Genomic DNA, 10,026 nt, shown 5'->3' with positions numbered 1-10,026 from the left:
AGTTTAGTTGAGGTAAAAGTCTTCCCAAATGTAAATACTTTAGTAAAGTACAGGTATGCAAAAAAGCTACTTAAATACAGTAAAGAAATACGACTCTGAGCAACTACGGATGATTCCAAATGAACAGTCATGAACAGATCCATGAAGTTCCCTTTTGTGTCTGGTTCCTCTCAAGGTTTCTTCCCTATACCATCTCAGAGAGTTTTTCTTCACCAGATTTGCCACTGACATATACATGTCTAGAGTCTACATTCCTTACTATATACAGAAACAGGATCAATACTACAGAACAGTTAAAACCAGACTGAAAATCATATATACTGCATAAGCCACATACTCATCAGAAAATAACTAAAATATATATATATATATACTGTATATGTGTGTGTGTGTGTGTGTGTGTGTGTGTGTGTGTGTGTAGACACTGTTGTGAAATGTGCAGACACTATTCCATTATGTGTAACAATATTGTATTTGCAGTAATAGCATATGTATTCACGTAAAGAGGGCATGAAACCAGACACGTTAAATGACCTTGAAAATCAACAACAGACTAATGGCACAGTAATTGTAATTCGGCCAGTCATAAATGATTTGATGTCATTCTGCGGCTCTGAGTGAAAATAAAAGAGATTAAAAAGGTGAGAAGCAGCTATACAATTATATACACCCTCAACCCTTTTCCAATATCGACATTTATTGCCCCATTACATGGCAGTTACTCGCTGGAACTCTCTGTAAACTTGTCACTGGCAGGATGTTAAACAAGCTGTAAATGAGGAGGGGAAAAAACAGTGACATGAAAAAACACTTCGAAGTCACAGCAGGGGAAGTAAAATCGGGACAGAGGAAATCTGGTGCAAATGATTGGTCTAGAACATGCCTGATCTCTTTATACATGCTTTTAACAGGGTTTAGTCTTCACTTGGAGTGTAAAGTACATTTCAAAGTCATTTCTTTTGAAAATCCAAAATTATATTGTATATTGTTTATATATACATATAATTATTTTATATTTATATTTGTTTTTCTTTTATTGTATTTGTGGACAGCCGTGTGTTCTTTCTGAACATCCCATTCCACATTTAATCATTTTTAAACACTGATTACAGTGTAAATGTACAGCTTTTACCTTTTGACACTGGAGACTCCTTAAAAAAATCAAAAATCTTGTTGCAGTAGAAATTAAAACACACTGAAATGAGTAAATTGATACACCAGGCATAACATTATGACAATATAACATCATGAAGTGAGTAACACTGATTATCTCTTCATCATGGCACCTGTTAGTGAGTGGATATAATTATAATTCAGCAAGTGAACGTTTTGTTCTCAAAGTTGATGTTAGCAGAAAAAATGGGCGAGCGTAAGGATTTGAGCGAGTTTGACAATTTGTGACGTCTAGACGTCTGGGTCAGAGCGTCTCCAAAACTGTAGCTCTTCCTGGTCTGCAGAGGTCAGAATCTATTTAAAGTGCTCCATGGAAGGAACAGTGGTGAACCGGCGACAGGGTCGTGGGGGCCGAGGCTCATTGATGCACGTGAGGAGCGAATGCTAGGCCGTTAAAAGTCAATGCTTTTAATGCTCAGGTCAGAACTAGTTTAGCAGCAAAATGGGGACCAACACAGTATTAGGCAGGTGGTCATAATGTAATGTCTGTTCAACTCTAAAACAATGCTCTGATATAAATACGTATAAAACGTACACCCCACTCCATCTTATTAGTAGACTTCTTTCTAGTTAATATTTTGCGCTGTGTTTTATTCTGAATATGTTGTAAGCCATAAGATGTAACAGAAAAACAATAACAATAAAAAGGGATTAAGTGTACAATAGGTGGCCGGGTGTGTATGGTTTCACCTGAGCTCAGCAAAGGAAAGAGCTAGGGTTGTGCTGAGCCGCAGTTAATGCTTTTTTCCCGAAAGGCGGACCGGGAGCGGTGCTATTCACTATCCAAAGCAATAAATGTGCAAAGCAGGTCAGGACTTCAACCGCGTTTTTATCCGAGGACGTGTGAACATTGGATTGTAGCCAAAATGCCTGAAAAAGGTACATTGGGAGATGATTTTTTACATTAGAGAACTCTATACTTTTCATAATGATGATTTTTGTTTTGTCTTTCATTTTTTTTACAGGTAAAAAGTCAGATAAGAAATCCAGCAGCAAGGTAAACAACTACAGCCTCTTAAACATCTCTGCCCACACAGCAATTTCCTCCCTAATAGTGCATCACCCCATGTTAAATGAATCCCCAGGTCGCTTCGGAGTCAGCTCTTTTCAGCCAGTCGTGCTGAACACTCCATTTGTTCATGCATAATTATAGAAAAGAAAGTTTATCGGTGACACTAAAGAGCAGTTTGTGTCTTTATTTTTATTGTCTAGCCGCCTCAGAGTCCGAAAGACCAGCCAAAGAAAGATGATCAGAAAAGAGAAGACAATAAGAAGCAAGGAGGTAAGCATTGACAATGCGATGCAGTTCAGATCTAATCACATTAAATCTACACTGCTTTCTGCATTTGATCTCTTATTAAAATGAATCAGTGCTAAAAAATGATAATAAAAAAGCTTGCGCTTGAGCTTGTGCAGTTTGCTACAGATGTGGGTTGCGAGCTCTGACTAGTGCGCTCTGACAATCAAATCAAAGAACGCAAAAATGCAGACGTTATTGTACGCCTGCTAATTTATATTAATTGAAAAAATATTTATAAACCATATATATAAAATGTGAAAAGTCAAGTCAGTGATTCTGATCGTGTAACAGCTAATCGATGTTATTATTAAAAGTCATTTGACTCCCAAATGATTTATTTTTCCTCAAGTGGACAAAGTTTAAATTTACATAAAAAATAGTTTCAAGTAGCATGTATTTTACGGTATACAGACAAACGGCAGCATGACTAAGAAAAAAGCTAAGACGTTAAGAGAGAAAAAAATAAAAATAATTATTTAATATATATTAATGGAAAAATATCAGTCATATATCAGCTCATCAATGTTATTATTAAAAGTAATTCGACTCCCAAATGATTTATTTTTTCCTCAACTGGACAAAGTTAAAATTTACATAGAAAATAAAACACATATTCCAGGTCCAAATAGGACACAAATGCATTGTTTGCAAAAGTGACTTGAATGATGAATTGAATGACATCCAACTTCTAATCAAAATGAACATGTTGAAAAGAGCTTGACATAGAAGCATTTAGATTAAGTTAAATTTTGAGAATAAAAATAAGTCAGGTCTTAAAGTTCAGGTAGTACAGTTCAATGAGTCAAATTGTCCATAAATTACACATTTCATAACCATGAAATAGGACAAGCAAAGATTATATAATCCCAATTCAGCATTTTCAACTGTTTCTAAAATGGCTAACTCTTTGCTAATAATGTATTCTGATTAATTTGACTTTATGATTTTACCACAGGTTTTCTTGGTTTCTGTCATGATTTGGTATGAGTTCATGCAAAGTTCATACTCCGCACTCACTAAATTACTTCAACTGTATTTCCAAATGAGATCATTATTACAAGGTTTGACACAGTAACCTGAAGCTAGCTACTAGCTACAAAACATTCCTGCTAAGCATAACAGCTAGCTAGCATGTTAAATATGAACCAAACTTTTCATTGTTATGGCATTAATTGAGGTGTTAGCTTTTGATAAATAAATCTCTGGGAATATGTTAATGCAAACAGTCAGAGACTCATGATATTTTCCACCAGATTTTGGGGTGAGCTTGTGGAGATTTGTGAGATTAATTCAGTGTAAGTGAAGTCAGTTACGAGAAAATGCCTGAGGAATTTAGAAGGAGTGTGCTGGTGCTGATCTTTAAGAATAATGGAGATATGCAGACCTGCAGTAACTACAGGGGAATTAAGTTGATCAGTCACACCATGAAGTTATGGGAAAGAGTAGTGGAGGCCAGGCTGAGAGAAAAGGTGACCATCTGTGAGCAACAGTAAAGTTTAATGCTGAGGAAAAGCACCACAGACACATTATTAGCTTTGGGAATGTTGATGGAGAAGTATAGAGAAGGTCAGAAGGAGTTACATTGTGTGTTCGTGGATTTAGAGAAAGTGTACGACAGGGTGCCGAGAGATGAGTTGTGGTATTGTATGAGGAAGTCAGAGAAGTATGTGAGGGTGGTGCAGAACATGTATGAGGACAGTGTGACAGCAGTGAAGTGTGCAATCTGAACGACAGACTGGTTCAAGGTGGAGGTTGGACTGCATCAAGGATCGGCTCTGAGCCCTTTCCTGTTTGCAGTGGCGATAGACAGGTTGACGGCCAAGGTCAGACAGGAGTCTCCGCGGACTATGATATTTGCAGATGATATTGTGATTTGTGGTGAGAGTAGGGAGCAGATGGAGAAGAGCCTGGAGAAGTGGAGGTATGCACTGGAGAGAACCCTAATGGGAGAAGCCAAAGAAGAAGAAGAAGAAGAAGAAGAAGAAGAAGTAGAAGTAAAGTCAGTTACTGATGTATGTGAGGAGGCCTGGGGTGCAGTTAGTGTGAAAGATTCATCCCAAAGATGTTCAAAAAGGTGGAGGTCAGAGCTCTATAGTAGGAGATCTTCCACTCCGACCCATAGAAAACATATCTTTATTTAGCCAATTTTGTGCACAGGGACATTGTCATGCTGGAACAGGTTTGAGTCTCCTAGTTCAAGCAAAGGGTTAATTTTTAATGCTACAGCATCCAAAGACATCATATACAATTGTGTGCTGGAAAAGTCATGTGTCCCAATACCTTGAATTCCTGTATTTCTTTGCTTTATTTTATTCATCACAGGATCTTTTCAAGGATTTACATGACTTCTGAGTGAAACTGCGTCATTAGTTAATTATAATTGAAAAAAAGTTCTCAAAATGTAGGTATTTCTGCTATTATATCTTTTGCACCTTCCCTGTGTTTTTCTAGTGAAGGTATCTGTCTTTATGTCTTTCTCTCACAGGACAGCCAAAGGGAGAGAAGCAATAACTTCCAGGCCTACGTGAAGCTGGCCCTGAAAACTCTCTTGGGTTCCTGCAACCGCAAACAAAGAGGCCCTCGGGGTAGACAAAGCTGAAGTGACAAAACAGTAAACTACATATCCTATGCAGCTCTTCATTAAAGCCATTCGGTCCCATGATGCCTGCTGTCATGGGTTCTGGAGTTGAACTGTCACACACTGATGACACTATCCGAGATACTCTCCCTGTCTCATCCTTCTCATTGTATATAAATAATTGAATTACCTACCTGAATAAACATTATTTTATACACAAAGGTGAGTGTGTGTGTGTACTGATTCAGTAGCTTGAAGTGGACTTAGAGATCTATACATTCTAATCCATGGTTGGTCATATTATTATATATATATAATATATTTTTTTGATTTGTGCATTTTGTATACAAATCATATCAATTTACAGATTGTATTGTTGACCGTTCAACAATAATCCACAGCTTTTCATTAACCTTGTTTTACTTATTTAAAGGATAAACCATATTGAGGAATGTCAACTAGAGCTTGTGGACCTTTAGCATGATGGAAACATGAACTTATTATCCTGAACAAGACCTCATAATGACAATAGCAAAAGCTTTAGACACTCAGAATGACAGGAGTAGGGCTTTTATGATAAAATGAATAGAAGGTGTAGAAGCTAATGAGTCTTGGAACTCCAGGAATTGATCATAGTTATACCTGATAGGTGTCTGGATTTGTGGGCCTGAAGATAGTAGGAGCAGAGCTTGTAACCTTCAGCGTGGCAGGAGTGTAAGTTTGTTGACTTCAGGATTGTAAAAGATTGGTAAAGGATTGTGGGCCTTCAGATGGTATGAGATGTACTTAGTGGTACTTCTACTTAAAGAGACAGGAGCTTTAGGGATTGAATGATGCGAGCAGAAGATTTTGGGATTTAGGATATTAAGTAGAAATATCTGAAGGTGGTTGAAGGAGCATGTGGGCTTTAGAGCAAAAGAAGCAAAAGCTAGTTTTTCTCAGAATGTCATGAGATAATCAGGATAGTATCTAAAGGAACTTGGTAAAAGTATGAGCTTGAGGGCTTCAATATGGAAGGATTATGAGCCGGATTTTCATCTTTGGAAGAGGGCAAAATCCGCAGGAGGTGATGAGGGTGGGTGTGACATGTGATCAAGTTCTTTCCGAAAAGAAACTCACATGTGAAGAGAGCTCAGAGAATTTCACACAGAACAGTTTGCTTTTTGTTCTAAATGGCTGTCCATGATGAAATCGCAGACCTGGTAAGGAATGTGGTCTAAATAGCACTGGTTGCACAACTCATGATGTACACAGGATGATGTGTTTTGGCACACTGACATAAGAAATTCTGTGCTCCCTGTGACTGTGCGTGCAGCCTTGTGCTGCCATCTGTTGGCATGTTACAAAACTATTCTCAAACCTTTTTTATACCACCTTGTAATAACAAATATACACACAACCCACAACACACACACACACACACACACACACACACACACACACACACACACACACACACACACACACACACACACACACACACACACACACACACACACACACACACACAGCAAACTAGCAAAACCAAACCTATCCATGGTGTAAAAGGTTAAAGACCCCTGGTGTAAAGCACGCTAAAGATGCTACTGTAGGGAAGGAAAGACTGAATAAGTCTTCATGCACATAAACAGCTGGATCGTGAATAATCATGATCATGAATAAGGTTGTACATCGCGATTCTGTAGATTCCTAAAGAGAAGCACACACACACGTACAGACACTCATTGTGTCTTGCCTGACATTTCAGATGTCCTTTGTGCAAATGTATGCGTGTGTCTCTGAATACGTTACCTCCAAATCAAGTGCTCGTGATGCAAGGCCTCCTCCACGTTTTGCATTTAAAGGCATTTAGCATAAAAATTTTATCAGACCCGATGAATATTTCCTAGCGCTGCTCTAACCCGAGACAGTTTATCATGCTTTGTGACAAAAATGGTACATAAAGTTAAAAAGAAAAGGGACCATAATACATCTGCGTGTCCCTCGTACCATATATGAACTCACATATAGTCATAAAGTCTGTTATTATAAATGTCATCCTAAATCATTAAATATGAATGCATGAAAATAAAATGATACATAACACCTATATTACAGCAACTCACACACTGTAACCTTAATATTCGATTATATATATATATATATATATATATATATATATATATATATATATATATATATATATATATATACTGTATATACTGTATATACTGTATACAGTATATATATATATATATATATATATATATATATATATATATATATATATATACTGTATATACTGTATATACTGTATATATATATATATATATATATATATATATATATATATATATATATATATATATATATATGAGAAAATATCTGGGCAAATAGTTAGCAGGAACAAAACATATTTAGATTTGTTTATTCGGTTCCTCACCATAGCAACTGGTAGCCAACTGGAAGTGATTAAACACACAGAAGGGGCAAAAGATTGTTACATATGAAGGTCCTAATGATTACATGTATAACATATCTCTAAGAAATTATATATATGTGTGTTTGTGTGTGTGTGTGTGTGTGTGTGTGTGTGTGTGTACAATTATACAATATGAGATTGATTATACATTGATAATACATAGCGTATACAGATATTAAGATATATTACTGCTATAACTGTACAATTATAGATAGATAGATAGATAGATAGATAGATAGATAGATAGATAGATAGATAGATAGATAGATAGATAGAGAGAGAGAGAGAGACAGAGAGACAGAGAGAGAGAGAGAAATAGATAGATAGATAGATAGATAGATAGATAGATAGATAGATAGATAGATAGATAGATAGATAGATAGATAGATAGATAGATAGATAGATAGATAGATAGAGAGAGAGATATAAAGAGATATAAATACGACTCGTCGTATGGTGAAGTCGATTCCAATGAGCCGCAGTCCAGAATGAATTATATACATATCATATATGTATAATGTATAATTATGTATGGAAATGTATACATTTATAATTATGTATCAAATTATGCTTTAGGAGGACTTTTATATCAACCTAGAGAGGTGGTAGCGCAGTGGCTAAGATGTTGTACTTCTGATCAGAAGGTCATGAGTTCAAATCCCAGCAAAGCTTTTAAACAAGGCCTTTAACACTTAACTGCTCAGTTGTATAAATGAGATAAATAGTCGCCCTGCCAAATTCCTTAAATGTAAATGTAAATGTTTAAACAGTGTAGTGTAAAGTACAGTACTGTGATGGTTCTAGGGAAAAAAAATGGCCCTGAACCTGCAGGTTCTGGTGCAAATGTTTCTGTGTAAAGAAGACAGAAGGAGTCCCTAATGATGTTTGAACATTTTTCCGTACACTGTGGAGCTGCCATGCAAAGTTCACGATTCTTCAGTCTGCTCAAGAAGCTGCACAGCATTGTACTGAATAAATGATAACTATTATAAGGCATTTGCATATTACAGAATGCAGAATTACATAACGATAAACAAATAAAAGATAAAGCGCGACGACTTATTTTTTAGGAAATCCGATTGTTAAATTGCAGCACGCTTTTATTACGCTATAATTATTACTCCGTCGTTCCCCCATGTGCGCCAATGATTTCAGGACGACGATCCGCAAAGTTCATAATGAAATGTCAAACACTCGTTAAACACTGCTACCAAATGAGGCGTGCCCTTGAGCTTGGATGAAAAGTTTTTTTAACGATTTTGCGCATCATTATTTCATCCTAATATTCCCTCGTAATATTCTCTTTCTACAGATTTGTTCAGCAATAATGAAATGGCCCTGAAAGACCCTGAGGGGTGGAAATAAAAAAAAATAAAAATAAAAAAAAAAACATTCATCTCTGGTCATGGGTGCTTCAGGTTTTATAGTCCATTTCCCTGAGAGCATTCAAAGCCTTGTATAAAGAGCATGTAATGTCCTTCAGACTGTCTGGGCATGATGACTGAAAACACCGGATAAAAGAGAGAGAGAGAGAGAGAGAGAGAGAGAGAGAGAGAGAGAGAGAGAGAGAGAGCTAGAGCCGATACACCTGCGACTGCCATATGGCCAGTCATTTTTAACCCACATTCAGATGCAAAAAAAGGGGGAGAGTTTGAGAGCGAAACGGGAGGGGTAGGAGAAAGATAGAGGGATAAAGGGAAAAGGAGGAACAGCTTGAAAGCGAGGGACAGCGTATATATCATGCACTCTCTGCTCTATTCAGGTGTTCATTAGTCAACACTAACAAGAATGTCCATTCAATATTTCTAATAATGTTGGATTATTAGACAAAAGAGATCAAATGATAGGCAGGAGCCTCAGCCAATCAGAAGGGAGGTATGGAGAAAGTTATTTAACAGCATCTATTATATTACATAATAATGTCACTATGCACTTGCAGCCTTGATACTGACAGCCATGACTCCTGTCTGACCTCGTCCATCAACCTGTCCATCACCACTGTTAACAGGAAAGGTCTCAGAGCCGATCCTTGATGCAGTCCAACCTCCACCTTGAACCAGTCTGTCGTTTCTACTGCACACTTCACTGCATTTTATTTTCATTCAAAAATGTACATGCTCTCAGCAATGTGTTTCTCTGAATATTTAGCTGAAATACTTGCCTTGCCTCTTGCAAAACATGTAACAAAGATCTAGTTTATCACAGAGCAGTTCAGTAGGATTTCGGTGCAGTAACTGAGCAGGAGATTCGGAAACGTCTGTTTCATTTCTAAATAACTTACAGAGCTTGTTGTATGGAGAAGTCGGTTTTAATGAGCTGTAGACAGAATTGCATGGTGGGAGTTGAAGTATATAATGGTCTCCAACTATCCCTGCACAAAACAACCCCAAACCATTAAGCTGTCATCGGCTCTGAGACCTTTCCTGTTAACAGTGGTGATGGACAGGTTGATGGATGAGGTCAGACAGGAGTCATAGCTGTCAGTATCAAGGCTGCAAGTGCATAGTGACATTA

Source organism: Silurus meridionalis, chromosome 17 (genome assembly GCF_014805685.1).
Source record: "Silurus meridionalis isolate SWU-2019-XX chromosome 17, ASM1480568v1, whole genome shotgun sequence".
Taxonomy (NCBI): Eukaryota; Metazoa; Chordata; class Actinopteri; order Siluriformes; family Siluridae; genus Silurus; species Silurus meridionalis.
This window is presented reverse-complemented; position numbering follows the sequence as displayed.